We start from the raw sequence: 21,618 nt of genomic DNA on the forward strand, positions 1-21,618 counted from the left end.
TCAGTAGATGCAGCTCAGTGGCTCTAGAGCGCCAACTCAATAGTTGCAGCTCATGGGCTTAGCTGCTCCACAGCATGTGGGGTCTTCCTGGACCAGGGACTGAACCCCTGTCGCCCGAACTGGCACGTGGAGTCTTTACCACTGAGCCACCAGAGAAGCCCTATTTGTTGTCTTTTTGATGATAGCCATTCTAACAGGTGTGAGGTGATATTGCATCATGGTTTTCATTTGCATTTTCCTGATGGTTAGTGATGTTGAACATGGAGGGAGCTGGCAAGGACTCAGGCAGTTCCAGGGAATCTGAAGCTGATGGAATCTGCAGGGGACTGACCATTGGTGTCTTCAATGGCAAAAACTGCTGGGCTTGTTGCAGATTGAATCCTGATCACCCCCACTTCTTGGATGCGCCTGGAAGTGGGACCTTGGTGTGGTACCCCAAAAGCTGGGGAAGCTGCTCCTTTACCCTACTCTTCCTGTCTTGATGAGGGCAACTCTTTCTACTTGGGAAGTTTCTCCTTGGTTCTGAGAAGCTCCAGCTTGAAGGATGGGAAGATGCAGGCAACATGAAACTTTCTTCCTTCTCTTTTTGTGCTCTTTTTCTTAGATCTTTTGTTTTACTGTGTTGCTGCCGATTGCTAATTTGACCCCAGAACTCTCCCAGAGCTGTTTTTGTTCTTGGACAGCTGTCTAATTGTTGATCTTTCTGGGAGGCCGGAGGCTGGGGTCTCCTACGTTGCCATTTTGATGACATAACTTCTGCCCACTTTTTAGAAGTCTTTTTTTTTTCCTTATTGTTTAGTTCTTAAAGTTTTTTCTATATCCCTCCCAAATTTTGTTTCTTTAGTTCTACTACTTTGTCACGAATTCTCCATATTTAATTCCCTCTTTCAAAATAACTAGAAAAATTTTAAAAATAACTACTTTTTTATGACTAAGACAATCATTAAAACCTTTACCACAGGCCTCACTTTTTGTAATTTTTAAACAAAAAATTATTTCAAGGAACTCTGAAATACAGAGAAGGAGAGCTATAAAATACTTGCCAACAGGACAAGTCCTATCACTATGGAATTTGAAATCATAATTTTAAAAAAATAAAGAAAGAAAAAAATCATGTTTGGGGGGGTTGCATGATTTTCATGAGTAATTAAGTTCCAATGACCATTAATTGAGTCACTCATGCATTCATTTGAAATGGGATGGAAGCTGGTTTCCTCCTCCCCAGGTGGGGATGATAGTTCTATTTACATAAACTTGTCATTTTCCCCTTGTTCAGTGACATTTAGAGACTGAACTAGGACCTTATGAAACGTACTAGCCAAACAGAATTTTCTGAGCACACAGGTCAGAGTCCTCAGTGCTCTGTTGTGTTCACTTATGTGTCATATGCAGACCATTTGTTCTAAGACAGAAGTGTGCTAAGACGCTCAGTCCCCCATGCCCACCTCCACTGAAGCCTACAGAGTCACTTTCACACACAGAGGTCTGACTCGCCCTTCTGTGCCATAACCTTTCCTGTTTTTAATCTCTCTGCTCCAGGACAATTTTCAAACAGCCCCTCTTCGTCTCCAACTTGGTTATAAAAAAAAAAGTGAAGAGATCACATTCAGATATAATGAGTTTCTATCCAAACTAACACTTACTTAGATCTGCCTAGTGTTGGCAGTACAAGAAAACCCTTGCAATGGAGAGATCCTAGCTAATTTCCAATCCATGTACATTTTTGTGGGTCCCTGAGAGTTTTCAGGCTTCCCTGGAGGCTCAGACAGTAAAGAATCTGCCTGCAATACAGGATACACGGGTTCGATCCCTGAGTCAGGAAGATCCTTTGGAGAAGGGAATGGCCACTCACTCCAGTATTCTTGCCTAGAGTATCTCATGGACAGAGGAGACTGGCGGACTACAGTCTATGGGGTCGCAAAGAGTCTGACACAACTAAGCGACTAACACATCCAGCACATGACAGCTTTCAGTTAATGCATTTGCTTCTGTTGGCATTGAGAAGCTCAGATGAAACAGAAATGCCTTTTTGTTTGTTTTCGTAAGAGAGAGAGAACTGGCTTATGTCAGTCACCAAGCAGTTTCAATTAAGTTGAGCTGCTTTCAGCAAAGACAGCCACTGCTTTACCTGGCATCTTTATTCTGTGTCACCAAACAATACCCTTAATTATACTTTTCCATTCAAAATGTAGTCGTTGGCTGGTGATTTTCAATTATATGTCTACAGTCTCCATGCTACATCTCTTATAAAGGCTACCAGTCCTTTTTAGCCTTAAAACCACCACCCTGCTTTCAGCTTCTATTCTACCCTTAGAATACGACAGCAGCTGCCTGATGGCTGTCACACCCCACTCTGACTGCCCTTAAATCCTACCTGTAAAGCCAGTCAGTTGTGAGCCTCTGAATGCTGACATGGAGATGGATATGGACACAACTCTTAGGACTCCCATATCATTGTCCTCAATGTGAGGTCCCACAGCACACTGGTTATTCACAACGTCTTTTCTGCTTCTCTGACTTCATCTTCTGCTACCTCCCTGTGCCCACCCAAACTATTCAGACGGCAAGGCCATTTTTCTTCCCCAGTTCCCATGTTTTCACCCTTCAGGACTGTTTCTGCTGCAAACCTATGACATCCCCTCCTCCCCACAAAGGATACGCTTCTTTCCTCATTGTGCTTCTAACACTCTGTATATTCACAAGGTATATCTCTCATCACATTGTGTCATAAACTCTTGCTTGTATACATCGACCACTATTAACCTGTGAGTGTCTTAAGAGCAGAAAACATATATCTGACTGGCTAACGCATCCCTGCTGCTGCTGCTGCTGCTGCTAAGTCGCTGCAGTCGTGTCCAACTCTGTGCGACCCCATAGATGGCAGCCCACCAGGCTCCCCCATCCCTGGGATTTTCCAGGGAAGAATACTGGAGTGGCTTGCCATTTCCTTCTCCAATGCATGAAAGTGAAAAGTGAAAGTGAAGTCGCTCAGTCATGCCCGACTCTTAGCAACCTCATGGGCTGCAGCCTACCAGGCTCCTCCGTCCATGGGATTTTCCAGGCAAGAGTACTGGAGTGGGTTGCCATTGCCTTCTAGCAAAGCTTCAGGCATATAGTAAGAGAACTAGATGGCTGAGCTTGCAAAGCCTGCAACTTTTTGTACAGATTTTCTTGCATTAATTAAAAGGCCATATTCTAGACCCTTGCAAAAATATAAATATGTGAGAGGTACACTTTCTGCTACCAAGGAACATGGGAGGTACACCAAAGGATAAACTACACGCTCAAGTACCTTCATGAGAAGACAGCACAGGAAAAGCCAAGGCAGAAAGTGAAGCAGCTCTAAAGTAGACAGAATCATTACTCAATGAGGTCAAGAGCATTTTTTCAGCCCAGTAATGGACAGTTATTTTTTCCATAAGGACAACATGTCTTGGGTTCCTTACATCACACTTCAGGTGAAGTAGCAATGAACTTTTCATTGAAAAATGATGGTGTAGTCATCACAGAATTGATCGTACCAGCTGTAGACCCCCAAACTGAAAACTGCTGTGAGCTGAAAGGTGCTAGAAAATGAAATTTCTCAGGAAATTCACAGGAGATTCTCCATGAAAATTAACACGTCCAGTTTTCTTCAGGTAGCATACATTAGGTACCTTATTATCCCTCTTCAGTAATTGTAGCCTTTGGGCTTTTTGAGCTAAAATTGCATAAAGGTAAAATGGAATCTTAGAATTGTATTACTGGGAGGAAATTAGAAAAGACTCTTTGGATGTTTCATTGGTGCATTTAAATGGAGAAAAGTCACTCAACTCAAATCTCAAACTGTATGGATTAGTTTTCTATTGCTGTCATAACAAATTAGTCAAATGTAGCAGCGTAGGACAATCTCCATCTATTAGCTTGCAGTTCTGTGAAAACTGTCAGAAGCCAGAGTACAGGATGATTTCTCTACTTAGGGTTTCACAAGGCCAAAGTCAAGGTCGTGTCCAGGCTGAGCTCCTTTTTGAAAGTTTTGGGGAAGGAACTGCTTCCAAGCTCATTTGGTTTGTTGGCTACATTGGTTTCTTGCGATTGTGGGACTGAGGTTCTCATTCTCTTGCTTCTAGAAGTCACTTGCCTTTCTTCTCATGCTTTCTACGTGGTCCATTTGCAACAGTGATGGGTCATGTCCATCACAGGTTTGAATCTCTTCAGCTTCTTTGCTATATCTCATTGATTCCAACATTACAGAGTTCTCTGCTTTTAATGCATTCTATGATTTGGTTAGATCCACCCAGATAATCCAGGATCATTTCTGTATTTTTAAATTCAAAATCCGTAATCTTATCTAGAAAGCCTCTTTTGCCATGGAATGCAACAAAGTTACATGTTCTTAGACTGCAGACACTCTGGAAGTCATTATTCTGCCTAAGACACCATGTATATGTATAGTTTAAAAATGAAAGTGTTAGTCTCTCAGCCATGTCTGACTTTTGAAATCCCATGGGCTGTTGCCTGCCAGACTCCTCTGTCCATGGAATTCTCCAGGTAAGAATACTGGATTGGGTAGCTATCCCATCCTCCAGGGGCTCTTTCTGACCTAGGGATTGAACCCAGGTCTCTTGTATTGCAGGGGAAATCTTTATCATCTGAGCCACCAGGGATAGTTTCTATCCCTGGTGTCAGTCTCTAAGTTGTGTCCAGCTCTTTGCCACCACATGGACTGAAGTATGCCAGACTTCCCTGTCCTTCACTATCTCCCTGAGTTTGCCCACACTTATGTCCATTCAGTCAGTGATGCTATCTAACCATCTCATCCTCTGTCGTCCCCTTCTCCTCCTGCCCTCCATCTTTCCCAACTTCAGGGTCTTTTCCAATGTGTGGGCTCTGCACCAGGTGGCCAAAGTATTGGAGTTTCAACTTCAGCATCAGTCCTTCCGGTGAATACTCAGGACTGATTTCCTTTAGGATGGACTGGCTTGATCTCCTTGCAGCCCAAGAGACTCTCAAGCATCTTCTCCAGCACCACAATTGAAAAGCATCAATTCTTTGACACTGTGCCATCTTTATGGTCCAACTCTCACATCTGTATATGACTACTGGGAAAACCATAGCTTTGACTATCTGGACCTTTGTAGGCAAATTAATCTCTCTGCTTTTTGATATGCTGTCAAAGTTTGTCATACTTTTTCTTCCAATGAGCAAGCGTCTTTAATTTCGTGGCTACAGTCACTGTCCACAGTGATTTTAGAGCACAAGAAAATACAGTCTGTCACCGTTTTCACTTTCCCCCATCTATTTGCCATGAAGTGATGGGACTAGATGTCATGACCTTAGTTTTTTGAATGTTGAGTTTTAAGCCAGCTTTTTCACTCTCCTCCTTTGCCCTCATTAAGAGGCTTTTTTACTTCCTCTTTGCTTTCTGCCATTAGCGTGGTACCATCTGCATATATGAGGTGGTTGATATTTCTCTCAGCAACCTTGATTCCAGCTTGTGATTAATCCAATCTGGCATTTTGCATGATGTACTTTGCATATAAGTAAATAAGCAGGGTGACAATATACAGCCTTGATGTACTCCTTTCCCAATTTTGAATGAGTCCATGTTGTTCCATGTCCGGTTCTAGCTGTTACTTCTTGACCCGCATACAGATTTCTCAGGAGGCAGGTAAGGTGGTCTGGTATTCCCATCTCTTTAAGAATTTTCCACACAGAGTTTGTTGTGAGCCACAAAGTCAAAGGCTTTAGCTTTGTCAGTGAAGCAGAGATAGATGGTTTTTTGGAATTCCTTTGCTTTTCTATGATCCAGTAGGTGTTGGCAATTTGATCTCTGGTTCCTCTGCCTTTTCTAAATCCAGCTTGTACATTTGGAAATTCTTTGTTCGCATACTGTCAAACCCTAGATTGAAGGGTTTTGAGCATTACCTTGCAAGTGTGTGAAATAAGCATAACTGTATGGTAGTTTGAGCATTCTTTGGCATTGCCTTTCTTTGGAATTGGAATGAAAACTGACCTTTTCCAGACCTGTGGCCACTGCTGAGTTTTTCATATTCGTTGGTATATTGAGTGCAGCACTTTAACAGCATCATCTTTTAGGATTTGAAGTACTAGTGTAGTATTAGTCACTCAGTCGAGTCCGACTCTTCGTGACCCCATGGACTACAGCCCACCAGGCTCCTCTGTCCATGGGATTCTTCAGGCAAGAATACTGGAGTGGATTGCCATTCCCTTCTCCAGAGGATCTTCCTGACAACCCAGGTCTCCTGCATTGCAGGCAGATTCTTTACCATTTGAGCTACAGGGAAGACCCTAGAATCTGAAGTAGCTCAGCTGGAATTAGTTTATCATGGCATAAATATGTGACAGTTAGCCAGTCAGTCAATTTCTTTTTCTTTTTTTGTTTGTGTATGGACATGAATCAGATAGGTGTTAAGCTAATAACTAACTGAACATTCCCCAAGCATATAAAACCAGTTAAGCTACATAAGCAAAATTTAATCTAGCTTATTTCATGAACATAAGCACAATTTTACTTAGGTTATGTCCTGTAAATGCCTCTAATAGTCATAAATGAGGCCTATCTTCCTAAAATTATATAAAATAATTTTTTTCAGATAATCCTCTGCCATCCGGAAATCCCCACAGTCATAACTGATCATGGTAAAAGTTAACTTCCTCATTCTTGCCTTATACACCCTCCTAAAACCATGTTGCTGAGCTCTGTGCCACTCTTGGTTTCTCATTTGGTAGAATATTTATATCAAGTCCACCTCTCTGAATTTTATTTTGATAAAAGTCTGTGAATGGATATAATAGATATGAACACATAAAAGAAGTTTGAGAAGTGCAATTCTTAAAGATATTGATGAGTTTGTTCAAATACCTCCACAGCTAGTCAATAAGCCTAGTTGAACACATGTTCTGACATCCAGACAGACATAACGATTGCCCCTGTACTCACCAGTCCTGCTTTTTCCCCAAGGAATATTTTTGTAGTTTTCAGGTCAAAGGATGAGATTTCTGTTTTCTCATGCCAAAAAAGAAGGCAAAGGAAGCAACGTCACAAGACAGAGATATTATTGTCTCTGCGTCCTAGACCCTCAATACTTCCTGCATCTCTGGATGATTCAGTCACTTCCAATATCTATAAATAAAAAGCGTGCCTGGGAACATTGCCGGCCATTGATTTTCACCTTGTCTTTTTGTGGTGGCTATAAATTGCCCCCAATGAACCCAACTGCTTGAACAGTAAGCAACATCATTACAAAATCACTTTAATGGTGGTAGGTAGAGAGTATCTCAGAGCACAACACATGGTGTCTAATAAAATGAAAGCTGAGTAAGTCAAGTTCAAAGGGAACACATCAAACATCCAAATCAAACATCCAAACTCAGTTAGATTTCGACTATTCCTCCTTCAACTCCTCGTAAGATTATCCAATCACAAGTCACTTACCAACATTTATTTTTTACTGTTTTAAAATAATTTGCAAATATTTATTATGACATTTTTTTCTTTACCCTTGATGATATACATTATTTAGCACTCTAGTTTTTAAATTCATTGCTGATATCCTGGTGAGCACACACTATGTGTGTTCTCAGTCGTGTCTGACTCTTCTTGCAACCCTATAGACTGTAGCCTGCCAGGCTTCTCTGTCCATGGATTTCCCAGGCAAGAATACTGGAGTGGGTTGCCATTTCCTTCTTCAGACAGTCTTCCTGACCCAAGGATGGAAGCCGCGCCTCCTGCAACTCCTTTGGTTCCTGCATTGCAGGCAGATTCTTTATCACTGAGCCACTGCGGAAGCCTACACACACTACAGAGCAAGTAAAAACTGATGTGATAAATCATTGCCACTGATAACGCTGGAGATCCCTTTGGAAATCAAGCTTTTCACAAAACAATTTAAAAATGCCTTTTCCAGGCTTGGCACCGTGTAACAATAACCAAGTGTGATGAACTCTATTACATCTTAACAATAATTGACTTTGTTATATTTTCGTGGATTATTAAAAATGCAAGATTTTCAAGTCCTACAACTTGTTAAAAAGCCTCTCTTATTTGCCTGTGCTTTCTCTCCCTGAACCAAGAACAGAGTTGCCACCCACATGGATGGTAGGGACTAGCACACCCTTTTTTAGAGGCTGGGTAGGAGGAAGCATGGAAGGAAAGTGGGCCAGCCCCTCTCTGCTTTCACATATGAAACCAACTTTCTAAAGCTGCTTATTTAAAATAAATGGGGAAAAATGGAAGGTTTACCCCCCATAGTTCAGAAAAATAGCATAAAATTATACACATACAGATTTGTTTTATCAAAAACAACACAGAGTCATCACAAACCTCATATTTCTATTCTCCCCATTTTGACTGGCTCAGGAATTTGGTGAATCACACTACATGGAAAACAAGCCCCCTCCGTTCACACAAACATACTGTTTTTCTTTCTATTTTATCACTTGTATGAACCACAGACTTAGAAGTCTTGGTTGATTGTTCAATTATCTTTGATTCATTCTAATTTTTTAAACTAATTCCTTGATAGATTATTCTTTGTGGGATTTTTGAAAAAGTGGGTCAGAAGGATGGATTAAACCTATCCTTAACTATATATTTAATGTTAAGCTCTGGGAGATCTCGATTCATTACAAGAGTTGGCAACCTAAGCAAAGTTTCTATTCTACGTATCAATGTTAACTGAGATATCATTTTGTAACATTCATAAGAAGCACCAGGTCTTGCTATTGTGGGTACAGTTTTGGTTGTTCAGATGCTAAGTCGTGTCCAACTCCTTGTGACCCCATGGACTTCAGCATACCAGGCTTCCCTGTCCTTCACAATCTCCCTGAGTTTGCTCAAACTCATGTCTCTTGAGTCAGTGATGCCATCCAATCATCTCATCTTCTTTTTCCCTCTTCTCTTCCTGCCTTCAATCTTTCCCGGCATCAGGGTCTTTTCCAACGAGCCAGCTCTTCGCATCAAGCGGCCAAATTATTGGAGCTTCAGCTTCAGCATCAGTCCTTCCAAATCAGGGTTGATTTCCTTTAGGATAAACTAGTTTGATTTTCTTGCTGTCCAAGGGACTCTCAAGAGCCTTCTCCAGGACCACAATTCAAAAGCATCAATTCTTCAGTACTCAGCCTTCTTTATTGAAGGTATATTGAGAACTATTCACCTACAATGATAATATAAGGCACTTTCATGTATGAATCACCACCATACAGGATGCAAAGTACGTATCGCTGCACCAGTTTTACTGATGAGAAAAACCCAGAGGTTTTAAGTAACTTTGTTTCTGCCAAACAAGATCCAAACTAAGCTTTGTCTGATATGTAGCTAGCGTGCTCAAGCACTGTGCCGCAGGACCTTCCAAAAGGGGTTTTCTCTTGGTTCCCCTCTGCCCGCTCACTGGCTCTCATCCCTCCCATATGTCTGAGAAGGAAAAGGACCCCCTTTCCTTTCCTTTCAGCTTCTCCAGGTTCATACTCCTCTGCCCTTTTCACTCCTGTTCTTGCCTCTGCCACTTGCTCATTTTCCTGTGCTTGTAGCTTACAGTCATGAGAAGACCTTCAGGAATGAGTTAGATTTCTTTCTGCTAAAAAAAAGATATTCCTTAAATGACCTTTCCTCATTATTCTAGATACATTAATGTCCTAATGACTATGGTTGTGTAACAAATTATCCCAAAGTGCAATGGTCTCAAAAATAATAATAATAATAATAAAAACATTTTGTGATGTTCCCAGATTCTGTGGGTCAGGAGTTCAGACAGGAGTTGGGAGGACATATATGTTCTAAACAATTTGGGGCTTTGGCTAGAAAGATGTGAATGGCTGGCCCGAGGGAAAGGGGAAAAGTGTGTGACTGTGTGACTGGGGGATGGGAAACACCTGGTATGTCTCCATCCAGATGTCTGCTGGTTGAGACTGGTGGTTGGCTGGAACTTCAGCACGGATCTCAGCTGGAACTCTCCTTGTGGTCTCCCTGCATTTTCTCTCCATACGGACAAGCTTGGGCTTCATTTTGCATGATGGCTGGGTTCCAAGAGCAAATATCTCAGAAGAGCCCTGTGGAGGCTGAATGGCATTCCGTGATCCCGCTGCAGAAGTCACTGGGTGTCCTTCCTCTGGGATTAGAAACCTGCCTTGATTCAACAGTAGGAAACACAGACCCCGCCTCTCAAAGGGAAAGAGCATCATCGTTACCCTGTAAGAAGGGCATGCAGAATGGGAGATCTGATGATGACCATCTTTGAAGAATATAATGTGTCACTTTTATTTATTTTTTTAAAAAATTTTGACCGTGCCAAGTTGCATGTGGGATCTCAGTTCCCTGACCAGGATTGGAACCTGCACCACCTGTCCTGGAAGCTCAGAGTCTTAACCATTGGACCACCAGGGACGTACAGCCACATTTTTTTTTTGTTTTTGCTTTGGAAAGGTAACTTAGTTACATGCGTGGCCTCCCTAAAAAGTCATTCCTTTACCGCATGTAATCTGTCTTTCATTTCTACCATTCTCTTTTAATGAAATGTAATTGACAGCATAGTTTGAACTCCTCTTTCAAGGGTGAAATGGATGCCCCGACGTGTTCTCACTCTCTCTGATATGCGGCCTGACACGTGTGCCACGTGCTCACTTGTTGCTCCTCTAGATCTCCCTGCCTCTCCTGTCCATCATACCTGGTAGCCCAGGAAGCTGGACTCTGCGGTCCGCAGCCTGGACTTCCTGTTCGATTTGGCCGAAGCAGGGAAACAATAGATGACTAAAGAGCAGAAAGAAAGAGAGCTGGGTGCCCTTTCCTTCAGCTCCCTCCCTGCTGCATTTTTCTACCATAGTCAGGACACCTTTCACACAGCTCTTTCCTACAGCTAAATATTAATAATAGACAAAGCATTCCTTCCTGGGTAGCTCAAACCATAAAGAATCTGCCTGCAAGGCGGGAGACATGGGTTCAGTCCCTGATTTGGGAAGATCCCCTTAAGAAGGGCATGGCAACTCACTACAGTATTCTTGCCTGGAGAAATCCATGGACAGAGGGGCCTTGTGAGCTACAGTCCATGGACATGACCAAGTGACGAACACACACACAGACATTCCTCTTTAAGCTTATAGGAAAAGCCTTAATTGGCTTCCCAGGTGGCTAGTGGTAAAGAATTCATCTGCAATGCAGGAAACGTGGGTTGGATCCCTGGCTCTGGAAGATCCCTTGGAGGAGGAAATGGCAACCCACTTCAGTATTCTTGCCCGGAAAATCCCATGGACAGACGAGCCTGATGGACTACAATCCATGGGGTTAAAGGGATCAGACACAGCTTAGCGACTACACCACCACCACCAAAGCCTTAATTACAAGGATGTGGGCTATATATAGCTTGTGTCTACCTTTTTCAAGTCTACAAACACCACTTCTTTTAGCTCAGCTCATACTGAGATATTTGCATTTCTTCCTTAAACACTGTGCTCTCTGACACTGCCTTGCCTTGGAACATGCTTAGACTCTGGTCACAAAGTCAAAGCATATGGACTCAAAATCATCCTTAAGAACAGGCTGTTAGTCACTTTGGTTTGGTTTAATCACTCAGTCATATCTGCCTCTTTGCAACACCATGGACTGTAGCCCGCCAGACTCCTCTGTCCATGGGATTCTCCAGGCAAGAATACTGGAGTGGGTTGGCTTTTCCTTCTCCAGGGCATCTTCCCAACGGGAAGCCCTGATAGTAACTAGGCATGTGACAATTGCAAACTAAATTAATTAAAAACAATTAAGATTTCATTCCTCATTTCCACTAGCCACATTTCAAGTGCTTAATAGCCACAGGTAACCAGTGGTGACTATCATAGCTAGACAGTATGGAAGACATCCTTCTTCACATTAAGTTCTATTGAGCAGTGCTATCTAGAATCCATTTAGAAAAGTGATGAAATTGTGAGTGGGAGCCTCTTATATGAATCAGATATAAATGGAGCCCTTCTGGTTGAGCAGAGAGTGGGGAGGATTTGGAGACTCTGATACATGTCACCTCTTAGATACCCTTCGGAATATTTAGAGATCCTCAGAGAACAATGGAGAAAATGGAGAGAGACCCACCCAGCCCTTGTAGCTTAGAACTCAGCCATGCCTCCAAGCATGCAGATCAGATGTAATCAGAAAAAGAATGACTCATATCAAAGGAAGATGCTGCTCATGTTTTACCTAGCTTATCTCTGATACATCTGCTTGTATGCACTCCAAACATAGCAGTATAGGAACATTACGTCAAAGCATTTGCCTCGAACAAAAATCACCTTTTAACTTGATCTCATTCACATTTAATTTGCAAATTCCATTGCAAACCTTTAGTTCCAGGACAACACAAATGTTCTCATAAGTCCATCGGAACTTTTGTTTTCCCTTTGTTCTTTTTTATCCTGGGTGTAAATCAATTGATATTTATTTTCAAAGACTTCTGTCCCTTACAGGTGACTGCAGGGGGTAAAGGAACATATTTTCCAGAGTCTTCTCAGGCTTAGCCCCAGCCCCAACAAGAACCACATTTCCTGTTGGTAAAATTCATGTCCCCAACAGAAAACTCATACCTAGTTCCTCCAAGGATGAATTGCTAAAATAGTCCCTTATCCTTAAAATGATGAGGTTAAAAAGTTCTGTCACATATTAATACTTCTGTTTCAGGAGAGACTGAGTGTCAGGTCTCTGGGAGCTTGGGAAGAAATTAGGCACAAATTACCAAGAAAAGTTCTGACCTTGTTGGTTACGACTGCTTGGAGAAGATATATAGAGTAACAGTTAAATTATAAGCACACTGAATAGTTACTTTGACTACCACTCTCACCTCTTTATCCTTTTTCTTCATCTGCCTTGCTTTGCTCCTTTGGTGGCCGATCCTTAATCATGGTACAGTTGCTTTGCCTTGCTGTGTGGATTTGCAGCTCACAGCCATTGTCCTCAATAAGGCTCTAGGCATTCCAGACTGACCTTTCAGAATCAGAACTCCAGCTCTGCTCTCCTCAGTGACAGTCTGGGCTAGCCTAGCTTCCAACCCCAGACACCCTAGGGAAGCTGAAGATGGAAGGTTATAGAAAGTAGGAACACATAAGGATGATGACTGCCATATAAAAACCTCTAAAAACTCACTCTGCTTCTCAATGTGCCCCAACATTCCTTAAGCCATATTTTGTCAAGAATTTTACATATATTAACTTCACATCTTGCAAGATCAATATCTTGAATTACACAGATACATAAACTGGATCTCAGCAAAGTCCATGGACTTGTCCTAAGGTTACACCGCTAACAAGGAGTAAAGTCAGAATAACAACACACATTTGATTACAGACCCCTTATTTTCCCCAATATATCATGATCACCTTCATAAAGCAAGACACGTGTCTCAAGCTGAGTCCATGGATCAATCTTCATATCTTGCATGTGCTCAGCCATCTTGGTAAACTTCTGACTGAACGAAGGAGGTGATTTCCAGAACTAGGTCATCATCTTTCTTTGAAAAATGTCTGTGTTGCTTCATGAGTCCCTTTAAAGATTGCCTTTGATGTGAGACGATCTCCAGGTTTTGACTTTCAGGAAACTGGCTTATGATGATTACAGCACCTCAGGGTAGGTGGTTGCAATGGGTGTCAACCAGCACTGGAACAGGGACAGCTTGTGCTCTGGGAGTGCACTCCTCCCTTTTTACTCTTACTCTTTGAAACCAAAGACACCTGGAGCCTGGGCATGTTTTCTTTGGCAACTGGATCCTTTTGTCAGGATGAGCTAAATAATGCCCTTACCTTGGGGCTGGAAGAGACCTTGAAAGTCATCCGATTCAGCCTCCTTCCTTCACAGAGGGGGAGAGAGTAATTCAAAGGCTTTCCAAGGTCACCTCCACATTAGCAGCAGAGCTAGATCTGTGAGCCCCATCTGTGACTCTTAAGAGAAGGGTGTTCACTACCACTTCAGCTCACCTCCACACAAAGCATGAAAGGGTACTTCTAAAGAGTGAAGTCTTTTCTTACAGTAACTGTGTGTCATAACAAAGAACATGGGCTTTTGAGTCAAACAGAAGCAACTGGAATCCAACACAATTGGAATCCTGAAGATGTTGCCTCTAGATGTGTGATTTGAAAGTTTGAATACTTCCTCTGTAACACCATGAAGTTAATGGAAGGATGGAGTGATACAATGTATTTTATCGTGATGCTCATTAAATAATAGCCCAACACACCACCCTGCTGTCATTCCTAACAGGCTGTGAGCAACAACAGAGCCAGCCAGGTTCAGACTAATCTAAATACACTAATTCTAGATCAGACAATGTATTTCTGAATTTCCTCTGAGAGTTAAAATTAGACCATAAAATACATAACTAGTGCTGCTAATGGAGAAGGCAGTGGCAACCCACTCCAGTACTCTTGCCTGGAAAATCCCATGGACAGAGGAGCCTGGAAGGCTGCAGTCCATAGGGTCGATAGGAGTTGGACGCGACTGAGCGACTTCACTTTCACTTTTCACGTTCATGCACTGGAGAAGGAAATGTCAACCCACTCCAGTGTTCTTGTCTGGAGAATCCCAGGGAGCCTGGTGGGCTGCCGTCTATGGGGTCACACAGAGTCAGACACGACTGAAGCGACTTAGCAGCAGCAGCAGTGCTGCTAATATTTTCAAGTGGCAATGATAGAAATTAAGCGACTAACTTTTTAGTCGTTTTTGAGCATCTACTTTGTAAGTAGTTTTCTATGCATTTCTCCCCAAAACAGTCTTGAAAGCAGAAGAAACCTAGGCTCAGATGATTAAATAAATGGTATAAGGATACACATTTCCTCTGTTCCATTTGTGAAACATACACCCACCAACACTGATTCTTGTTAACATGGCTTCAGCCCAGGCACATTTAGAGATGCTGCTAGACCCAGACAGACTTCAAGTTGAATTTTAATACACAGTAAGAATAAGAGGAGGGGTGGGAGAAAAGAAAGGTAACTACTTTTCAGAAAGTTGAAAAAAGAGTAGAATCTGCCTATGAATCACTATCAAGATTTTGTTTTCCCTTTTTTATGAGAAACTCAATTTGGCAGATAAGAAAAGGCAGAGAAGTATTTAGCTGTCTCCCTCCACGCAACCAAGTCTGAGGAATTGCTTCTAGAACTGCAAATTTGGCTTAAAAGCCTGTAGGCTGACTCAAAAGCTATTTAGACTCCAGGAGAGAGTTCTGTTACCTATTGTGCTGGTGTGAAAGTAAAATGAAAAGAAGATACTTGGGATTTATATATATATTGACTCTTCAACATTCTGAGCAATTAAAAGGCATTGAAAGACTCAAGAAGAGCTCTGGTTTTGTTCCCTGCTAGTAAAAGTTGAGATTCCAGAGTCCCCCTGGGAACCTGAGTGTGGTCATGTGTGGCATTTGCACAAAGACTTTTAAGGGTCTCAAACATGACAGTGCTAGTTTATGATAGTTAAAGCTGAGTTCAACCTTATCTCTACCAATTAGCCCATGGAATGATCTGATCCAACTCACTTCTCAGAGCCTAAGTTTTCACATCTGTTAGATGAGGGCTATAAGGTTTTCCCAGTGATATTATTGTTGGAATTGGAAAGTGATATCCATAAGGCTCCTCACAGAAACAGAGTATGCAGTTGTTGTTCTTATTATATTACCATTTTTTAATCTTCCTTTTGCCTGAAATGCCCTTACCACTAGATAGCCCTTTAGGATGTTTTCCAAGAACCATCTGTTATGGACAAAATCCATATGTTAAAGCTCTTACCCTCAAAATCCATATATTAAAGCTCTTACCCTCCATGTGACTATATTTGGAAACAAGTTTTTTAATGTAGGTGATTAAGGTTCAATGAGGTTGTAAGGGTGGGGCCCTGATCCAATAGGATTAGTGTCCTTATAAAAAGAGATGCTTAAGACTGTTCACTCTTTTTACCATCTGAAAATACTGTAGAAATGTGGCCATTTGCAACCTAGGAAGACAATCCTCACCAGGAATCAAATCAACTGTGATCTTGGATTTCCAGCCTCCAGAACTACTAAGAAAAAATGTCTGGTATAGAAGTCACCCAATCTACAACTTTTTTGTCCTGGCAGACAGTTGTGCTATCCCCTACAATCACAGCGTAGATGTGCCCATAATGGTATCCCTCTGTTTCTGAACCCCATACCCTGTTTTTACCTCTATTCTATGATATTAACAGTTTCTAACCTATATTAACAGTTCCTGACTATGCTAAAGCCTTTGACTGTGTGGATCACAATAAACTGTGGAAATTCTGAAAGAGATGGGAATACCAGACCACCTGACCTGCCTCTTGAGAAACCTGCACGCAGGTCAGGAAGCAACAGTTAGAACTGGACATGGAACAACAGACTAGTTCCAAATGGGAAAAGGAGAACGTCAAGGCCGTATATTGTCACCCTGCTTATTTAACTTATATGCAGAGTACATCATGAGAAACACTGGACTGGAAGAAGCACAAGCTGGAACCAAGATTGCCAGGAGAAATATCAATCACCTCAGATATGGAGATGACACCACCCTTATGGCAGAAAGTGAAGAGGAACTCAAAAGCCTCTTGATGAAAGTGAAAGAGGAGAGTGAAAAGTTGGCTTAAAGCTCAACATTCAGAAAACGAAGATCATGGCATCCAGTCCCATCACTTCATGGGAAATAGATGGAGAAATAGTGGAAACAGTGTCAGACTTCATTTTGGGGGGCTCCAAAATCACTGCAGATGGTGACTGCAGCCATGAAATTAAAAGATGCTTACTCCTTGGAAGGAAAGTTATGACCAACCTAGATAGCATATTCAAAAGCAGAGATATTACTTTCCCAACAAAGGTCCATCTAGTCAAGGCTATGGTTTTTCCAGTAGTCATGTACTGATGTGAGAGTTGGACTGTGAAGTAAGCTGAGTGCTGAAGAATTGATGCTTTTGAACTGTGGTGCTGGAGAAGACTCTTGCAGGTCCCTTGGACTGCAAGGAGATCCAACCAGTCCATCCTAAAGGAGACCAGTCCTGGGTCTTCATTGGAAGAACTGATGCTGAAGCTGAAACTCTAATACTTGGCCACCTCATGCAAAGAGCTGAATCATTGGAAAAGACCCTGATGCTGGGAGGGATTGGGGGCAGGAGGAGAAGGGGACAACAGAGGATGAGATGCCTGGATGGCATCACCAACTCAATGCACATGAGTTTGAGTGAACTCTGGGATTTGGTGATGGACAGGGAGGCCTGGTGAGCTGTGATTCATGGGGTCGCAAAGAGTCAGACATGACTGAGCAACTGAACTGAACTGAACTGAACCTGTATTAAAGAAATGTGGGTGCATGTCCTCTCTCCTAACTGAAGGTGAATTCACCTCAGGGTGACCAGCCTACAGCACAGAAATCAACATCTTCAGCAAATGCTTAGTAAGTGAATATTGAACACATCAAGAGTTCATTAATACATGTTACTCTCAAAGGTTAATATTTGTTTGCTTTTCATAAATAGCACCTCATTTGCCCTAAACTCTCTAACTGTACATAGAGTAACATGTCAGGTGTATATCATTTGTGCAAATATCTGTCTCCATCCATGGGGCCTAAGTGTAGAGATGTATCTGCCATATTCTGAGAAGCACCTGGAACTTCATTTAGGTTAATATAAGACTGCAGAAAGAGCATCATAATGATTTGGTACACTTGCCTGGAGGCTGGAGAAATTTTATTTACTGGAATTTCTAGATTGGTTGGGGAGGAACAAGGGCTTGGCAAAGAAGTGAATACTTTCTGGGGAAACTAGTTTCAGCCAGAAAGTTGAATGCTGAGTCTATGGTTTTGAAAGTCTTTTCAGTGGCAGAGGTGATACCTATTTGGATTTCAAAAGTCACACAGGTGAGGCAAGACTATCTGACTCTTCAGAAACATCTCCTGGATCCGTAATAGCCTTAGCTCAAGTGATTTTTATTTTTTGAATGAGGATTCATTTAGGGGAAGAATTTTGGGCTCAGTTTGGAGCATGTAAAAACCAAGAGAACAGGTGAAATCACAGAGAAGAAACAGCAGAAAGCAGTAGGAATAAAGGCCAGAATTCTCAGGTTTATCTGCCAGAGTCTGGACTCATCCAAGTCATGGGACTGAGTATTTGAGCCAAGTCTACCTGAACCCAGAGAAGTAAGACGATCCCGGATGACATCTGGTGTGTACATTCACAGAGCTTAGCAAAGAGGTCTGGGCCCCTGCTCTGAACCAGGCCCCTGGCTGAGTGCTGACAATTCAGAGAGAAGACACAATCCCTACCCTGACTGTGGTGATGCTTTGCAGACAGATTGGGCAGATGGTGTTATTGCATGGAGACTCACGACCAAGCGTCTGAATGTGAAACAAGCATTTGCATTTGTAACCACAGCCTGGGATGGAAAGTGGGTCAGAGATCTAGAGGAAGAGCCCCAAGGAGGAGGACAGGCCTGTCTCCACCGCCTTCACAAGCATCTGCATGTGTGCTGAGAACAGTGTCACTGGGTCTATTTTAAAGATATCAAACCAAGGCCCCGGGCAAAGAACTGACTTGCCCAAGGCCACACTCCCTGATGGTAGCAGTATGAGGATCAGAAGTCACATCTTTGATTGTCAGCACGTAGGATCGGGGCCGGGGGATGATGCAGAGAATGGGCTGCTGTACCAGGGTCACTACTAGGTAGCTCCATCAATCCCGAGATCACATGAAAATGAGAGATGAAGGAAGTAGCTGCAGAATGTCTGTTAGATGTCTCAGGAGGTCCATTCATCACCTGTGTATTGAGTGACTCAGGCGCAAACACATGGACACATAAATACAGTCTTATCACCATCCTGTTGCCAAGGCGGCCTGTTTCTTTCTCTTTTCTTTAACTTACCCCCTCATGCCTTCCACCTCACATTATGCCTTCCATATTTCCTTCATCTTCATGTGCATTCATTCACTCAGTTCAAATAGTCGCTCGATTGACATGCACTTACTAGGCACCAGTTGTGTGCCAAGCACTATGCTAGATGCTGAGGATGCAAGAATGAAGGAAAGAAGACACAAACCAACAACACAAAAGCCCATGAAGATTCCACACCACATACAACTTATATATTCTAATGGGAGGAGACGCACAGTAAGCACAGAAGAAGGGAAACCGTAAGAGGAAAATACAGCAGAACAGGAGGGTCATAAGCAGGAGGGGCAGCGATTTTAATAGGGTGGTCTGTGGATAGACACGCACATGCATGGCTGCTGCTGCTGCTGCTGCTAAGTCGCTTCAGTCGTGTCCGACTCTGTGCGACCCCGTAGACGGCAGCCCACCAGGCTCCGCCATCCCTGGGATTCTCCAGGCAAGAATACTGTTGTGGGTTGCCATTTCCTTCTCCAATGCATGAAAGTGAAAAGTGAAAGTGAAGTCACTGAGTCGCATCCAACTCTCAGCGACCCGATGGACTGCAGCCCACCAGGCTCCTCTGTCCATGGGATTTTCCAGGCAAGAGTACTGGAGTGGGGTGCCATTGCCTTCTCCAAAATGCATGGCATTGTTCTGCAAAAACTGGATAATGCAATACACAATTGATCTATTTCTTTCTTTTTCCAATCAATAATACATCATGGAAATCCCTGCCAAGTTCATCCCTTCAGTTCTTATTCCTTTCAATGGCTTTATAAGACTCTGATGTGTGAGTGTATCAAACATCAGCCTTTTGGTGTTGATGGACATCCTTGCACAATCTCATTTAATTCTTACAAAAGTCCAGGTGATGAACGAGAAGCCAGTGGGACTTTAGTAGTGAATGTTAGCACTTTCTTATTAGTCAGTCCTTTTAAGGCAGCCATTCTGTGGACAAGGCTCACAGTAGTAGGAAAAGGAGTCTCTTTGCTTCTTGCTTCCCTTAATGTGTTCCCACACACTTTCCACCATATAAGCTTGAGGCTTGCTTTGTTCTTTGCTTCTTAGTGGAGCTCCTGAATAGACTAGAAACAGTAAAAATCTAAAATTGAGTAAGACAACGTCAGAAAAGATCTTAGAAGTTAGCTGGCCCAGTTCCCTCAATTCTTAAGTGGGCACACCAGGGACCTATAAATGAGAAAGGACTCCAGAAGGTCACACAGGCAGTCTGTAACAAAACCCAAAGAATTCACTCTAGTCGTTTGAATTCAATCTTACTGCTCTGCCCTCTCTATGCTTGATACTCAGTGTGTGGTTCACAGACCATCCACACCCAAGTCAGCTGGGAGTTTCTAATAAACCTAGAATCTCTATCCTTATTCCTGGGCTGGGCAGATCACCTGGAAAAGGAAACAGCAACCCACTCCAGTATTGTCACCTGAAATACCCCATGGAAAGAGCAGCCTGGTGGGCTACAGTCCAAAGAGTCACAAAGAGTCGGACACGACTAAGTGACTAGGCATGCATGTGTATCCTTGTTGGAAATCTACTGATCAGACAAGATGCCCAGTTGATATATACATAAACACTACGAGGAGGAGGAGGAGGACTCTTCCCAGACTGAAGGGGAAAGCAGGGGACACAGGCTTAGCTGGGAGATGGACCAGGAGAGACAGAAAGAGATGAGAGAGAGAGACAGTGTGTGTGTGTGTGTGCGTGCGTGCGTGCGTGTGTGTGTGTGTGTGTGTGTGTGCGTGTGTGCGCGCGGGCTCGCAAGTGTGGAGCACAGATGCACAGATGGAGGAATCTCAATCTAGTATTATCTGAGAAGATGAAGGGATGCAATAACAATAACTAGCTTTGTCTATTCCCCTTGTTTCTCAAGCAAAATTTCTAATACCAAGAGGTAATAGACTCTCATCTCTGGGATGAGATTTAAATATAGGCATGAGATCAGGCACACCTGTGAATACTCTTAACTAAATCACAGGTCCAAGGAAAGAAGAAAAAGGAGAGAGAGAGCGGCTGGGGGAGTAAGGAGGGAAAGAAGGAAGGGAAGGAGGCAGGCAGGAAAGAAGGGAGAGAGCAAGAAAGATGAATGAATGAAGAAAGGAACGATTTATATTTCTCTTTAACAGAGCTGTATTTCACACTTTTGCTCTCGGAGTATTAGCATGGGCAAGGAGTCCTAATAAAAGGAAGAGTGGGAAGCGGGAGCTCTATATTTCAGAATAAATGTAGCACATTTCCTGAAGAAAATGAGTTCCAAGTTTCCTCAGAAGGGAGACACTCCATTGTTGGGAAGCAAAAGTGAGCACATTCTTCTACTTGTTCAAATGGCCTGTCACTTCTCTCTTAGCATTAAACATTTCCAGGGAGATTTTTCACCCGAAGATAAAAACCTTTGTTCCCTCTACCTGAAAAAAACTCACTTGTTCTTCATGATCGATGACCTGCAGCAAAGTACGACTCCTAATAACATCTCCATTAACCCTTAGCTTCTGAACTAAAAATATCTAGTCAAATCTAGTCTTAAGGAAAATTATTTTTAGCAAGTGGTACTAAATTATAACTCTCATATTTTCAAGCATTCCTTTTGGGTTTCCTTATAAATGTATGCTGAAAAACTGTTTGGAGGGAAAAAGAAAAAGAAGAAAAAATAAAACTAAAAACAAAGGGGAAAACAAGCAACAAAATTTTAAATACATGTATATGTATATAACATATATACATATATTTATGTATA

This window comes from Oryx dammah, unplaced genomic scaffold, assembly GCF_014754425.2.
Source record: "Oryx dammah isolate SB20612 unplaced genomic scaffold, SCBI_Odam_1.1 HiC_scaffold_25, whole genome shotgun sequence".
NCBI classification, from domain to species: domain Eukaryota; kingdom Metazoa; phylum Chordata; class Mammalia; order Artiodactyla; family Bovidae; genus Oryx; species Oryx dammah.